Source organism: Eleutherodactylus coqui, unplaced genomic scaffold, assembly GCF_035609145.1.
Source record: "Eleutherodactylus coqui strain aEleCoq1 unplaced genomic scaffold, aEleCoq1.hap1 HAP1_SCAFFOLD_30, whole genome shotgun sequence".
Taxonomy (NCBI): Eukaryota; Metazoa; Chordata; class Amphibia; order Anura; family Eleutherodactylidae; genus Eleutherodactylus; species Eleutherodactylus coqui.
The window spans coordinates 1506981-1522506 of NW_027102247.1; the positions used below are offsets into that span (position 1 = coordinate 1506981).

The window sequence follows — 15526 nt, forward strand, 5'->3', positions numbered from 1 at the left end:
CGCTTGGTTTTGGAAGTTCTTTTCCCATCCCTGCATTCAGCATCCCATAACTTCTGCATCTTCCCCGGTCAGAGGTAGGTGAGGCCTTGCTTTCTACGTGACGACCTTTTTGCCCCATTTTGGGTCCATACTTTTGATCACTTAGTATTTTGCCTCCATTTATTAGAGGTTTGTCTTTTTCTCCAGTTTTTCTGTGTTTGATAGTGTATTCAGTGTATTGTACAGGCCATTACGGATATGGTGATACCAAATATGGGGGTCTTCACCCCCCCTCCCATATGAAATAGAGGAAAATGCACAGAAAAGTTGAATATCTATATCTCTCTCTATAGGGGCCACAACAGCCATGATTATACAAGAGGCTTCTGTACCGCAATGCCTCATCAGTTACAGTAGTGATCATAGGTAATGGCAAGCAGGGACACCTGTTGTCATGGCAACCAATCGGCCCGCCACGATTACAAGGGCCAGACGACATAACATAGGGAGCATGCTCCCTCGGGGAATCCTCTACTTGCTGCCATCTCAACAGAATGTAGGAGTTTAATAGTAGGGATCGCTATCCTTATGTACCCTGCTGTAGCAGTGGGAAGCCCGCTATCGGATGGTGTGAGCTCAGCTTCTGATCCCACGCCATCCACATGATGTACGCTTGTGTCCTGTTGTGGCAAGTACCACACAGCCAGGACAGACGTACATCCGGTGGCATTAAGGGTTTAACCCCTTAAGAGATAACTTATGTCCTGGGTGGTTGGTACTTGCTGTAAACTCGTGGGAGCAGAATCTGAGATTGTACTATCCCACAGTGGGAGCTGGCTGGGGCTCACAGCAATCTATGCTGACCGTGGCATGTAAAGGGTTTATAGAGGGAGCTGGCTGGGACTGACAGCAATCTATGCTGACCGTAGCATGTAAAGGGTTCGCAGAGGGAGCTGGCTGGGACTGACAGCAATCTATGCTGACTGGGCATGTAAAAGGTTTACAGGGGGAGCTGGCTGGGACTGACAGCCATCTATGCTGACCGCGGCATGTGGAGGGAGCACAGAGGGAGCTGGCTGGGACTGACAGCAATCTACGCTGATCGCGACATGTAAAGGGTTTACAGAGGGAGCTGGCTGGGACTGACAGCCATCTTTGCTGACCGCGGCTTGTAAAGGGTTCACAGTGGGAGCTGGCTGGGATTGAAAGTAATAAATGCTGACCACGGCATGTAAAGGGTTTACAGAGGGAGCTGGCTGGGGCTGACAGCAATCTATGCTGACCGTGGCATGAAAAACATAGTAACATAGTATGTAAGGCCAAATCCAATAGGTGGTGCAGCACGTTTCTGTAAAACCAACAGAGGGCGCTGCAATGTTACTGTAGAAACCAATGGAAAGCATGGCAGGTAGCTATACATAAACTATACAAAATCTGATTGGTTGCTGCTGCCGCCGCCATTTTTTTAAAAGGTACGCTCAGTTCTTTCATAGAGAACAAGAAGGTAGGTACTTACAATTCAGGTAGGTAGGTTCAGTTTGGGCCTGGGAGAGACTCCAGTGGAGACTGACGGAAAAATGGCTGCTTACAACCTGTGGTCCTTGTTTCGGGTGCGTGTGTCACCATCGATCTAATGTATCTTACTGCATAGATATATATCTAGCTATAAAAATAGATAGTTATATATCAATATAGATATTTCTAAAAATATCTAGCTTTACGTATAAATGTAAACTTCTATAGTTATGGTTTTGTAAGGCTGAAAACAGACATACAGAATTTGTATTATTATCAGCATTATTCTTATAATTGCCATTGATGTTATTCCAGGGTCAGGTAATACACTGCATGAGGCTTTGACCAATTTTTACTATTTTAGGTAAAAAGCTGCATTGACTGCACTTCTGCATTTAGTGCGATATGGTAGGACTGCAAGCAAAGCCTGAGACAAGATCTTGGTGCGCCCCATGACAATACATATCAGGTAGGTATCCTGCCCTAGAGGTATGAAGGCACCATACAGCAGCACTCATCTGTAATCCAACCTGCAGGGACATTGTGTGCTGCTGTAAAGGGAGGCCGGAACCGGGGCCCGCAAGGCCGTAGGTGAAGGCGATCATGACGGGGTTAACGGGGAGGAAAGGGTTAATATTTTAAATGAAAATAAGGTGAGGTGGAGGTTAAAAGGGAGGGGGTGTAATGAGGGGGAGCAAAGGTTTATGGGATAGAAAGAGCGTGAAGAAAAGGGGGAGGAGTCATTCCGGGAGCAGCAGAGGAAGAAGAAGGACCTGGAACCTGGACGGGGAGAAGAGTGAAGACCGAAGAAAAAAGACAGCAGGATAAGAATTTAAGCGTGGCAGCTGAGGAGGATCGGGAGGACCTGAAGCAGAGGACGATCGGGTGAAGACAGAAGAAATTAGAAGACCTACCTGAAGACCTGAGCAGGAAGACCGCTGGTGAGAAGATCGGAGCAAGAAGACCGCTGGTGAGAAGACCAGAGCAGGAAGACCGCTGGTGAGGAGATCGGAGCAAGAAGACCGTTAGTGAGAAGACCGGAGCAGGAAGATCGCTGTTCAGAAGACCGGAGCACAAAACACCGTTGGTGACAGGACCTGAGCAGGAAGATTGCCCCCGGTGGAGATCGGAGGTACTGCAGTTCAAGAAGAGCCTGAAGAGATGGAAGCGCTGATGGAGAGGATCCGGGCAGCGGCAGCTGAGCGAGGAATCGGGTGGCTCGAAAGACTGGCAAGTGAGGGAGAGGGGGGAGCGGCGGCAGTTCCAGAGAGGGAGAGGAGGCCGCGTCGGGCGCGTGCGCCGGAGAGGCTTAGCCCCGAGCACGCGCCTGTGCGCCGGCGCCGCACAGGGAGCCCATCTGTGGAACCTCCAGCCGGGCCAGCCCCCGCAGCGGCAGGGGGGGGGGCCAGGGCTGGGAGGAATCCTAATCGGCGGCGTGGCGCTGCGTGCAGCGCAGGTACCCGGGCTGCGAGGGGGTCGGGACCTGCGACTGCACAGTCGGCTCCAGGAGCAGTTAGAGGGGGGGGGCACTCCAGCGGTGAGGGTAGCAGAGAGGAGCGCCCTTGTCCCAGTTCGGCGAGAGGATCCGTGTCAGGACAGAGCAGAGGGTCCAGAGCTGCTGGAGGGGAGCAGTGTGGACCCAGCGGGAGGGTTAGCCGGGGGACCAGGGGAGGGGAGCTGGAGCAGGTGTTTGGCGGAAGAAGGGGACAGCAGCAGGCTGGTCCGGAGGATTTTATTAATGCCGGTTTTTTGAGTTCCAGCGGGGCGGCTGCGCGCGCAGCGGAGAGGCGGCAGTCGGCGGAGGAATCAGACGGATCGGGCGGGACATGGACGGATCCCAGGATGAGACGCCAGGAAGACGGAGCGGCGGCTGGTGGGCCCACAGCACCTGCGCAGCCCGGTGAGTCTACCACACAAAACACTGTAAATGTTATTGCTAGATCTGTGCCTGTAGGGGGGGGTATAGGTAGTGGTGCGGTCAGTTTTGCTGGTGCGCATGGGGGGGATAACGATTTGAGGGCACTTATGGGTTGTATGTGGGAATTCCTGCGGAGGCAGGAAATGGGGTCGGTCGGTTTGCCTGGAACGGCGTTTAACACGCCGGGTAGTGTGTCGTCTGGCGGGGAGGGCTTCCCCGCTGGGGCGACTGGGGGAGTCCAGGCAGGGGGAACGGGAGGGCCGGACGTGGGGCCATCGCCGGTGGCTGCATGGAGTACTTCAATGGCAACCCCTTCCAGTAGGGTAAGTACTCTAGGGGTCAGCTCGGGGGGGGCAGATGAAACGGCGTCAGGGGTGACGGTTGCCGTACAAACGGAAAGGGACGGGGAAGCAGTGCGGTTGGACGATAGGGCAAAAGGGGAGGTATACGTGTGTTTCGAGGGCCCGTTGGGAGCACATCTTAAGAAGGAAACGAGGGAGAAGATATGGCGGGACGAATTTGTAGAGATATTCTCCCTCTTGCCTTTGGAGAAATTTAATTTGGACAAAGGCAAAAGGACCGAATACAAGAAGGAGGAGGAAGAAAAACGCAGATGGCGTTTAATTCCTCAAACATTTAATAATTGGTTGCAGGCGTTCGCTATATTGGCCAGCGTAATTGGGGAGAAGGCGCCGGAGAACTGTTCCGGCCTCTTCTGTTATCTAGATTCGATAGGCGAGGCGTATCGGGTTTACGGGGGTCAAACCTGGTTAAGGTACGACGAACAGTTTAGGCAACGTAAGGCGGTGAGGCCGTCAATCCGTTGGGACCAAAAAGATATTGGTCTGTGGCTTCGGGTCATGGCACCTAGTCGATTTGGGCAGCCTTTTCACGGGGGAGCCGGGCCATCAGGCCTGGCTTCAACCTCACAGGGGGGAAACCAGGGGGGTCAGTCAGGGGGTAATAGAGTCGGTTTGTGTTGGCAATTTAATGAGGGCCAATGCAAATTCGGAGCAGGCTGCAGATTTAAGCATGTCTGCTCACACTGCAATGGCGGGTCACAAGGAGCATCAAAATGCTTTAAGAAAGGAAAAGGAAAGGCCGCAGGAGGGGGTGGAAAAAGGGAGGACGCCGGTGAGGCTGGAAGAGATGGTCAGGTTTCTAAATAGGTATCCTGACAGGGAAAAGGCGAAATTGTTGGAAGAAGGTTTTCGGGGGGGGTTTCACATCCCTCCCCCAAAACATGAGATTCCGTTATCAACAAAAAACCTACTCTCGGCCATGAGGAATCCGGAAGTGGTTTCGGAGAAACTGGCAAAAGAAATTAGCTTAGGGCGGATGGCAGGCCCCTTTCAGGAGCCTCCCCTCCGGAACTTCGTAGTGTCTCCCCTGGGAGTAGTACCTAAGAGGGAACCGAATAAGTTTCGGTTAATACACCATCTTTCTTATCCGAAAGGGGCATCAGTGAACGATGGTATAGACCCTGAGCTCTGTTCGGTGGTTTATACATCTTTTGATGCGGCACTAAAATGGGTAAGAAGGTATGGGAGGGGGGCGCTGTTAGCGAAAGCCGACATTGAGTCGGCGTTCCGCCTTTTGCCGGTTTCTCCAGATAGTATTCGCTTACTTGGTTGTTTTTGGGGAGGTAAGTATTTCGCCGATCGGTGTCTGCCCATGGGATGTTCAATCTCATGTGCATACTTCGAAGCCTTCAGCACTTTCTTGGAATGGGTAGTGAAAGACACTGCAAAGCAGCAGTCAGTAATTCACTACCTTGACGATTTTTTGTGTATTGGCCCAGCGGAATCGCCGATGTGTGCGACTCTGCTGGGAACGTTACAGTGGGTGGCGGATCGGTTCGGGGTGCCTTTGGCTCCCGACAAGACAGAGGGCCCTGCAACTTCTCTTCAGTTTTTGGGCATCTGGATTGATACGGAGGCGATGGTATGTCAATTACCGGAAGATAAGTTGCGGGATTTAAAATGCGAGGTAGAAAAGACACGGAAAGTCAAGAAAGTCACGCTGAAGGGGCTTCAGTCATTATTGGGCAAGTTGAATTTCGCTTGCAGAATAATGCCTATGGGGCGAATATTTTGTCGAAGAATGGCATCGGCCACGGCGGGAATTCGAGCCCCGCATCACTACATCAGAGTGGGGAGGAGTTTAAAAGGGGACCTAGCAGTCTGGGCTTCCTTTTTAAACAAATACAATGGGAGGTCCATGATAATCTCGGAAGTGAGTGAGAATGTGGACTACGAGTTGTTTACAGACGCGGCAGGGAGTGCGGGATTTGGGGCATTTTGCCAGGGGCAATGGTGTGTTGGGGAATGGCCAGTCAGATGGCGGGAGGAAGGTTTGACGAAGAATCTGGTATTGTTGGAACTGTTTCCAATAGTGGTGGCCGTGGCGCTTTGGGGCGATCGCCTTCAGAACAAGAAGGTGAGGTTCCATTGTGACAATATGGGGGTGGTGCAGGTGATCAATGCTTTGACCGCCTCATCACCCCCGGTGGTGAATTTGTTGCGCCACCTGGTATTGGAAACATTGAAGATGAATATTTGGATAGTGGCGGTGCACGTGCCGGGGATTGAGAATTCAATCGCGGATGCTCTTTCTCGGTTTCAGTGGGAGCGATTCAGGACCCTGGCCCCTCAGGCGGAGGACCGAGGGAGGACGTGCCCGTCTCATCTTTGGAGTGTGGTAAGAGAGCAGTGGGGCATCTAATCGAGAGGTCACTGGCTCAGGGTACTAGAGCTGCGTATATAGCAGCGTGGCAGGAGTGGGAAGGCTGGGTAGGTCAGCTTGGGATAGGAGAGGCGGAGGAAGATAGAGTGGGGGCGCTGTTAAGTTGGTTGGGTAAGGCAGAGCAGGATAATGTTTCGGTGTCACGAGCGAACAGGTTCATGGCAGGGGTAGCATTTGGGTGTAAGTTAAGGGGGGTGGGGGATATAACGAAGAATTTCCTAGTGAGACAAGCGTTGAAGGGTTTTAGAAAAGGTAAAGGCAGTGTGGACTTACGTAGACCAGTTTCGTTTGAGTTGTTAGAAAAGTTAGGGGGGGTACTGGAAGGCCTCTGCGATACGTTGTTCGAAAGATCGTTATTCAGGTTAGCGTTTTCACTGGCATTTTTTTGGGGCATTTAGGGTGGGGGAGTTGGTGTCCCCTAGTAAATCAGTTGGGGGAGGTTTACAGGGGGGGGGATGTTAGAAAAGTTGATGACCATTTAGAGTTGGTCATACGCCGATCAAAAACAGATCAGGCTGGGCGGGGACATTTGATTAGATTGGGTAGGGTTCATGGGTCAATAATGTGCCCCGTGTCGGCATGGGTTAGCTATACTGAGGTAGCGGGTAAGAGATTAGGCCCTTTATTGCAGCATGAGGGGGGCCAGTTTTTGTCACGCTTCCAGTTTACAGCGATCTTTGGGAAGGCGCTGAGGGAGCTCGGTTTAGATGAGTCGCAATTTGGGACACACTCGTTTAGGGTGGGGGCGGCTACAGAGGCACAGGTGCAAGGTTTGTCGGGCGAGTCGATTAGAAAAATCGGTAGGTGGCAATCTGGGAGATATAAATTGTATGTTCGTCCCCAGTTGCTGTAACAGTGTTAGGGGGGTAGGGGGTATAATGATAATCAAGGGGTGTTGGTCAATTTTGTTTTCTCCTTTTTGTTTCAGGTCCACAATCGGCGCTTGTGTGGATTATGGGCCACTCATATGTTTATTGGGGGGCGGAGAGGGCTAGTGTGAGGCAGGACGGGAGACAGTTGAGGTTTCCTAGGTCAGAGGCGGTCCTGAGATGGATGGGAGTTAGAGGGATGTCGTGGTGCAAAGTGTTGGAGGAGTTTGAGAGGATGGTGGGTTTAGACAGGGCCCCGGACATAGTTGTTATACATGCAGGGGGGAATGATTTGGGGAAAAGGCCCTTCAGGGATCTATCGAGGGATATCAGGTATGATATCCTGAGATTGTTAGCGGCGCATAAGAAGATGGTGGTGGTCTGGTCAGAGATCGTGCCTAGGCAGGTATGGAAGTTTGTGCGGACTGCAAGAGGATTAGACAAAGCGAGAATAAAGCTTAATAGGGAAGTATCTCGCTTTGTGGGAAGGAATGGGGGGGGTCGCGGTGCGACACATAGACCTAGAGTCTGGCAGGGGGAATTATTGGAGACAAGATGGGGTGCATTTAAATGAGATAGGTTTGGACTTGTGGTTAGAGGCAGTTCAGGAGGGAGTGGAGCGCGCCTTGTTGTTGTGGAGGGCAGCGCAGGCTTGAGGTTTCAAGCCATGCTGGCTGTGGCGGTTAGGGAGGGGTCCTTGGAGTCAATATAAGAGGGGGTAAGGGGGGAGGCAGGGGTTAGTAGAGTTACCTCCTCCCCCCTCTGGTTAGTTTTAAATTGTAGGTGGGTCTGTCGCCTCTTGTTTGGCAGGGGGTTACCTGCTAAAGTTGTGGTTGTTAATAGCCGGGGTATGGCTAGATAGCCTCGGGGTCGGGAGGTTGGTGACTCGAGGTAAATGGCGAGTCTCCTGAGTCAGGTGATTGGAGACGGGAGGCGTAGTTTGGAAGATAGGGTTTCCCGAGTCAGGATTTTTAGGAGACGGGAGACAGTTACACCTATCTTCCTTGTTTTTTGGGTGAGGCGACAGATAATTTTGTGGGGAACTCCAAGGATCTCTCCATAGTAGTTAGGATAAGGGTTAAAAAAGTGTTATTCAGGATTTATTGTTGTATGTTATAATAAAATTGGCTGCTGTGGCCAAATTTAATCCAAAAAGAAGTTGTCGGTGTTTATTTTAGATAAGCTAGGTTAAAAGGGGTAATGGGGGGGTAAGTGGTCACAGCGACGACTCCGTTGTACCTAGTCATGCCCCAAAGTTACTGTAAGATTCTATTGCTTTACTGGTTTTTGCTTTTTTTGGTGTTTTTATCTTTCATCCCAGTGCTACAAAGACCGAGGACAGAAAGCTCTGGCACTGAAATACTGTGATGAGGCTTCAGCCATGCCACTGGTTACTAAAGAGGTGAGGACTGTCAGTAGTAACGTGGTAACACAATTCAACTGTTATTTCAGCCATTGATTTACTGACCTACTCCACTGCTTACTGTATTGATTCTCTAGAATAGAGCCTCCATAGCCGCCTGTTCCCCATCTTCTATTCTAGAAGCTAGAAGTGGTACAACGGGGTACTAGAGTCCCCTTGCCTGTCCTTATCTTATCTTTTATCCAAGCTACAAGGCGTACAACAGGGTACTAGAGCCTCCATTCCCATCTGTATAACCTCTTGTATCCAAGCTAGAAGTGGTACAACAGGATACCAGAGCCTCCTTGCCCACATGTTTGAATTCTGAAGGCACCCATTGAAACAAATATGTTTGTGTGAAGCGGCCCTTACTGTACTTTTGTTAGCATGAATCAAGCACATTTGCAAGCGCAAAAAAACACGCAACCATGCTGCCATTTATTGAAATGGGCAATTAGTGTAATTAGAATAATACATGTTCTTCCCCTGCAGAAATGCACGAGAAAATAAGGGGGAATGCTTTTTTTTTGGACAAAATGCGCATGCAAAATACACTTATGTGAAGGAACTCGCTGCAATCAGCGGGTTCTACTGACGTGTATTTAGCATGTATATTTTTCATGCGTAATATGCTACGCAAATACATCTGTGTGAATCTGTCCGAAGAGCCCACGGTGGTATGCGTAAAACGCTGCGTCTCTGCGGTGAGAACACAATCGTGGACATGAGCCCTAAGGCTGGAGCTCTATGGAGTCTTTCGCCATGACATGGGTCATGTGACCAAAGATCGCTGTGCAGCCCTGTGAACTTGCATACTCAAATATATCAATGGGGTCGCGCAAGTTCCCACAACCTATAGAGTGCTAAAACCTCACCGAGGTTGGATTTTTGCAATATATTGGTCGCAGCTACTTGTGAGTTGTATCGCAACTACATTGTCTTCAGTAAGGCCAGCTGCACACGACCGCTTCACATTCCGAATGCGGGATACCACAGCGGAACCTGGCCGTTACCCCAGCGTTCCTGCAGAATCTGTAATGCAGATGACCGCGAGTGTGAAGGAAGTAGCAGTAGTATGTATCTTTCAATGCATGTGATTTGCTGCAGATCCTCCGTGTGGACGATGACTGCGGATTGAACAATAGGAAACCGGTGGTGTGAAGCCGGCCCGAGAGTGTGAGGTCGCAGGGCTATACAGCGATCTTGGTCACGTAGCACTAGTCTCATTGCATGACTACGACTCTGCCGTTCATGGGAGCTCAGTGCTTGACATGACAACTCCCTGCTGTTGGCGCGACCACCAGTCACCCTTAAAAGTAAACAGAAAGTTAAAAAATGGTAAAATGTAATCTTCGCTCATATTCGTGAGGGGAGATGCAATTACATACCTAAGGCCCCCGGATTTACCCTTGGACCTCACCTCAGCTTCTGCGCACGCGCCCGTCGTCAATGTTGGCCGATGCAAGAGCCGCAGATTGCCTGAGTAATTTAAGATATCCCTGCTCCTGGCTACCAAACATAGCCGAGAGCCTGGAGATTTCATGGTGGGCCGCAGTACGTGGTCCCCAGTCACGTGATTGCCATTAGCCAATGGATAACGGCGATCATGTAAAAGTAAGAGTTACAGCTTCACCTCCTGTCACGAATCCAATCCGTAAGGGAAGGTGAAAATATTTCCCTAAGGCCTCCGGCGATGTCCCCCGACGGGATCCTTATCCTCGGTTGGATAACGGCGATCATGTAAAAGTTAAGAAAAAGTTGAAGTTTAATCTCCCCTCTTTGATCGGTGAGAGGAGATGAAACTTCTTACCGGAGGCCTCCGTATTTGAACCTCGATGTGATCCTCCTCCGTGGACCTTCTCCGGCTTCTGCGCATGAACCTGCCTTAAAATGCCAGACACATGCGCAGCAGCTGGGGAGCCCGGTACATTTTTTAATCTCTGTGCTCCCGGCTAACAAAGGTCACCGAGAGCCTGGAGCTCAATTCTGCCGTTTTCTCTCCCTGCGATCATAAAAAAAGATGATGTGATACAGGCGAACATGGAGGCTCTAGTACCCTGTTGTCCCACCTCTAGCTTGGATACAAGATGTGATACAGGCGAGTATGGAGGCTCTAGTACTTTGTTCTACCGCCTCTAGCTTGGATACAAGATGTGATATGGGGGGCAATTGAGGCATACAGGTTCCATATGGTATTATGTGTCCACATTTGCTGTGACTGAGCCTCTAGATCATACAAACTTCTAGGCTGTGGGAGTTGCCATCCTAAATGCGCAGACCGGTGCCAGCGGCCGGCGAGTGACGTTTCTGTGCGGGGCTCCGCGAGCCCCGCACAGAAATAGAGCATGCCGCGGTTTGTTTTCCACGTGTGATTCTAGGCTCTATTCTAGAGAATCAATACAGTAAGCAGTGGAGTAGGTCAGTAAATCAATGGCTGAAATGAACAGTTGAATTGTGTTACCACGTTACTACTGATAGTCCTCACCTCTTTAGTAACCGGTGGCATGGCTGAAGCCTCATCACAGTATTTCAGTGCCAGAGCTTTCTGTCCTCGGTCTTTGTAGCACTGGGATGAAAGATAAAAAACACCAAAAAAAGCAAAAACCAGTAAAGCAATAGAATCTTACAGTAACTTTGGGGCATTACAGCAGCACACAATGTCCCTGCAGGTTGGATTACAGATGAGTGCTGCTGTATGGTGCCTTCATACCTCTAGGGCAGGATACCTACCTGATATGTATTGTCATGGGGCGCACCAAGATCTTGTCTCAGGCTTTGCTTGCAGTCCTACCATATCGCACTAAATGCAGAAGTGCAGTCAATGCAGCTTTTTACCTAAAATAGTAAAAATTGGTCAAAGCCTCATGCAGTGTATTACCTGACCCTGGAATAACATCAATGGCAATTATAAGAATAATGCTGATAATAATACAAATTCTGTATGTCTGTTTTCAGCCTTACAAAACCATAACTATAGAAGTTTAAATTTATACGTAAAGCTAGATATTTTTAGAAATATCTATATTGATATATAACTATCTATTTTTATAGCTAGATATATATCTATGCAGTAAGATGCATTAGATCGATGGTGACACGCGCACCCGAAACAAGGACCACAGGTTGTAAGCAGCCATTTTTCCGTCAGTCTCCACTGGAGTCTCTCCCAGGCCCAAACTGAACCTACCTACCTGAATTGTAAGTACCTACCTTCTTGTTCTCTATGAAAGAACTGAGCGTACCTTTTAAAAAAATGGCGGCAGCAGCAGCAACCAATCACATTTTGTATAGTTTATGTATAGCTACCTGCCATGCTGTCCATTGGTTTCTACAGTAACATTGCAGCGCCCTCTGTTGGTTTTACAGAAACGTGCTGCACCACCTATTGGATTTACCCAAACTTACAGCACCATAGAGATTAGCGGGTCACCTCCCAGTTCTCCATCTTTTTGCCCTATTTTTCTCTAGGGTGGTTTCAAACCGGCGGGTAAAATCGCGCCATTTTTAACCGATGCGTTGGTTATTGAAAAAAAAGCAGATTTCGCAGCCAATGATTCCCAACGGTTCCCTTCCCTTCAGCAAGGTTTTCACTGATGTGATGTTGAGAGAGAAAATCACAGCCTGCTGTGTCCTTCTGCGCAGTGCGTTTTTTAAAATCTCCCATGTAATCCTATGGAGGCTGCGTTTTATCGCATCACAAGGCGAAAAATATGCGCTGCATGTTAACATTGGAAAGTCCTACCGACTTGCGCGTTAAACAAAAACATGCGGTTTTTAATGTGCGCGGCAGCGATGCGATTTAATCCTCTAAAAAAAAAGCATCGCTGGTGATTGTCACGGCCGTATATTGGGACAAAACTAAGCCTAAGATTTCTGTGGTTTCGTTTTCACCAGCAGTATTCTCTCCCGTTAATACTTGACCGAGAAAATATAGGACCTCCCCTATGAATACTATGTGCGTAAAAGATCAGGCGGCCGCCATATTCCCACCATTTATTTTGTTTCTTACAGTTGCTCCTACAGCGGTGTGTGTTTGTATATGTATGTATGTGTATATATTTTACACACATACACACATCGCAATGCATTGTTCTTACAAGGCGCACTGCACTGGCAGACACACTCGCATATTTGCCATGCGAGATATTGGTTTGAGTTTCTCGGGCTGATATAGTGCTCACTTGTGTAAAATCAGCCACAGAGAATGAATTTAACATCACCAAAGACATAAAGCTATACATTGCCCTCTATTGTCAGCATGCTGTTATCCTGACCCCCAAGTGTCAATGCATAATGCATCCCAAGTGGCAGCTTGCCCACCCATATCACGTCTTGTAGCCAAGCTAGAGGCGATACAACAGGGTCTGTTTCACATTTTGTATCCAAGCTAGAGGTAGTACAACTTTAACTTTTTTCCTTCTGCTTTGCTCAGATTCATTCAAATACTGTGGGTCAAAATACGCAGCACAGCCCTAGAGGAATTCGTTAAGGGGTCTAGTTTTTTTAAACAGGGTCATTTGTGGGGGTTCTCCAACAGCACCTAGCGGACATGGCGCGGCCCCAACTGCACCGCTCTGCGCCATCTGCGTGCAGCGCGGGGACTTCTTACAGATGCGACACTATTGTACCCTTTACATTCCACGGTCAGCATAGATTGCTGTCAGTCCCAACCAGCTCCCACTGTGAACCCTTTACATTCCACGGTCAGCATAGATTGCTGTCAGCCCAAGCCAGCTCCCACTGTGCTCCCTTTATATGCCGCGGTCAGCATAGATTGCTGTCAGCCCCAGCCAGCTCCCTCTGTAAACCTTTTACATGCCACGGTCAGCATAGATTGCTGTCAGCCCCAGCCAGCTCCCTCTGTGAACCCTTTACATGTCACGGTCAGCATAGATTGCTGTCAGCCCCAGCTAGCTCCCTCTGTAAACCCTTTACATGCCGTGGTCAGCATTTATTGCTTTCAATCCCAGCCAGCTCCCACTGTGAACCCTTTACATGTCGCGATCAGCGTAGATTGCTGTCAGTCCCAGCCAGCTCCCTCTGCGAACCCTTTACATGTCGCGATCAGCGTAGATTGCTGTCAGTCCCAGCCAGCTCCCTCTGTGCTCCCTTCACATGCCGCGGTCAGCATAGATGGCTGTCAGTCCCAGCCAGCTCCCTCTGTAAACCTTTTACATGCCCAGTCAGCATAGATTGCTGTCAGTCCCAGCCAGCTCCCTCTGCGAACCCTTTACATGCCACAGTCAGCATAGATTGCTGTCAGTCCCAGCCAGCTCCCTCTATAAACCCTTTACATGCCACGGTCAGCATAGATTGCTGTGAGCCCCAGCCAGCTCCCACTGTGCACTCCCCGCATGTAAACGCACCGTCAATACACTCCCCAGCATGTAACCACACCGTCACCACACTCCCCGCATGTAACCCCACCATCACCACACCGCCCTTATGTAACCGTACCGCCACCACACTCCCAGCATGTAACCCCACCGTCTCCACACTCCCTGCATGTAACCGTACCGTCACCACACTCCCTGCATGTAACCCCAGGTCGCCACATTTCCCTCATGAAAACCCACTAGTCATTTGAGGGGGTTCTTTATAGTTTTGGCCGCTCAATGGCTCTATAAGTGGGCAATGGGGCCTGAAATTTATTCAGTGGTACCCTGAAATCCAACGGGTATTCCTTTCATTGTAGGCCTAGCCATGGGTCCTGTAAGTCTATTAGGGCCACAATGGGTATGTTTCTGAACACGGGACAAACAGGGGTATCGATTTTGGGGTGAAAGCCTTCATTTATATGTGTGCTGTACAAAAACAACTGTTTTTAAATTGACACAATAGCCCAAAAAATGAAAATCCTATTTTTTTCCTTTTGCTTTGCTTGAATTTATTCAAAAACTGTGGGGTCAAAATATGCAGTACATCCCTAGATAAATTCGTTAAGGGGTCTAGTTTTTAAAATGGGGTCATTTGTGGGGGTTCTATATGGTTTTGGGCGCTCAAGAACTCTACAAGTGGGCAATGGGGCCTAAAAGGACTTCAAGCAAAATCTATGTTCTGAAAGCCACCGATTACTCCTTTTATTTTGGGCCCCGTTGTGTATCCAGACATAAGATTAGGGCCACAATGGGTATGTCTCTGAACACGGGACAAACGGGTATCCATTTTTGGGTGCAAGTCTTCCTTCATATGTGTGCTGTACAAAAAAAGCTGTTTTTAAAATGACAGAATTGCCGAAAAAACGAAAATCACAATTTTTTCCTTTTGCTTGGTTTGAATTCATTCAAAAACTGTGGGGTCAAAATATGCAGTACACCCCTAGATAAATTCCTTAAGGGGTCTAGTTTTCAAAATGGGGTCATTTGTGGGGGGTTTCTATTGTTTTGGGCGCTCAAGAACTCTACATGTGTGCTATGGGGCCTAAAAGGACTTCAAGCAAAATTTCTGTTTTGAAAGACACTGACTACTCCTTTCATTTTGGGCCCCGTTGTGGACTCAGATATAACAATAGGGCCACAATGGGTATATTTCTGAACACGGGAGAAATAGGGGTATCCATTTTGGGGTGTAAATCCTGATTTTCATGTAAACTATAGGAAAAAAATATGTCTTTAAAATAACAGATTTGCAAAAATATGAAATTTTACTTTTTCTCCTCTAAATTGAATTAATTCCTGAAAAAAAACTGTGGGGTCAAAATACTCATGACACCCCTCAGTGAATACATTAAGGGGTGTAGTTTTTAAAATGAGGTCATTTGGGGGGGTATCTATTATTCTGACACTCATGAGCCTTTCCAATCTCGGCTTGGTATAGAAAAACAAAGTGTTCCTCAAAATGCTAAAAAGTAATGTTAAATTTGTACGTCTCCTAAATAGTTAAAAAAAAACGAAAGTTTTTCCAATGTGCGCCCAAAATAAAGTAAACGGGTGGAAATATAAATCTTAGCAAAAATTTCTATATTATGTTTGCACATATTTAAGATATTGCAGTTGGAAATGTGAAAAAATGACGATTTTTTTCAAAATTTTCCCAATTGTGGCGCTTTTAATAAATAAACACAATTTCTATCGGTCTATTTTTTCCGCCTAAATGAAG

The 15526-nt window shown here is 48.5% G+C and overlaps 1 long non-coding RNA gene across 1 annotated transcript; it reads left to right on the forward strand.

Annotated features, from left to right (window-relative positions):
* Positions 1 to 3193: 3193 nt before the first annotated feature.
* LOC136601082 (uncharacterized) lies at positions 3194 to 7246 on the forward strand. Its single transcript, XR_010789297.1, has 3 exons — positions 3194 to 3394; positions 6038 to 6112; positions 7086 to 7246. It is a non-coding gene; the product is annotated as an uncharacterized lncRNA (long non-coding RNA).
* The last annotated feature ends 8280 nt before the right edge of the window (positions 7247 to 15526 follow it).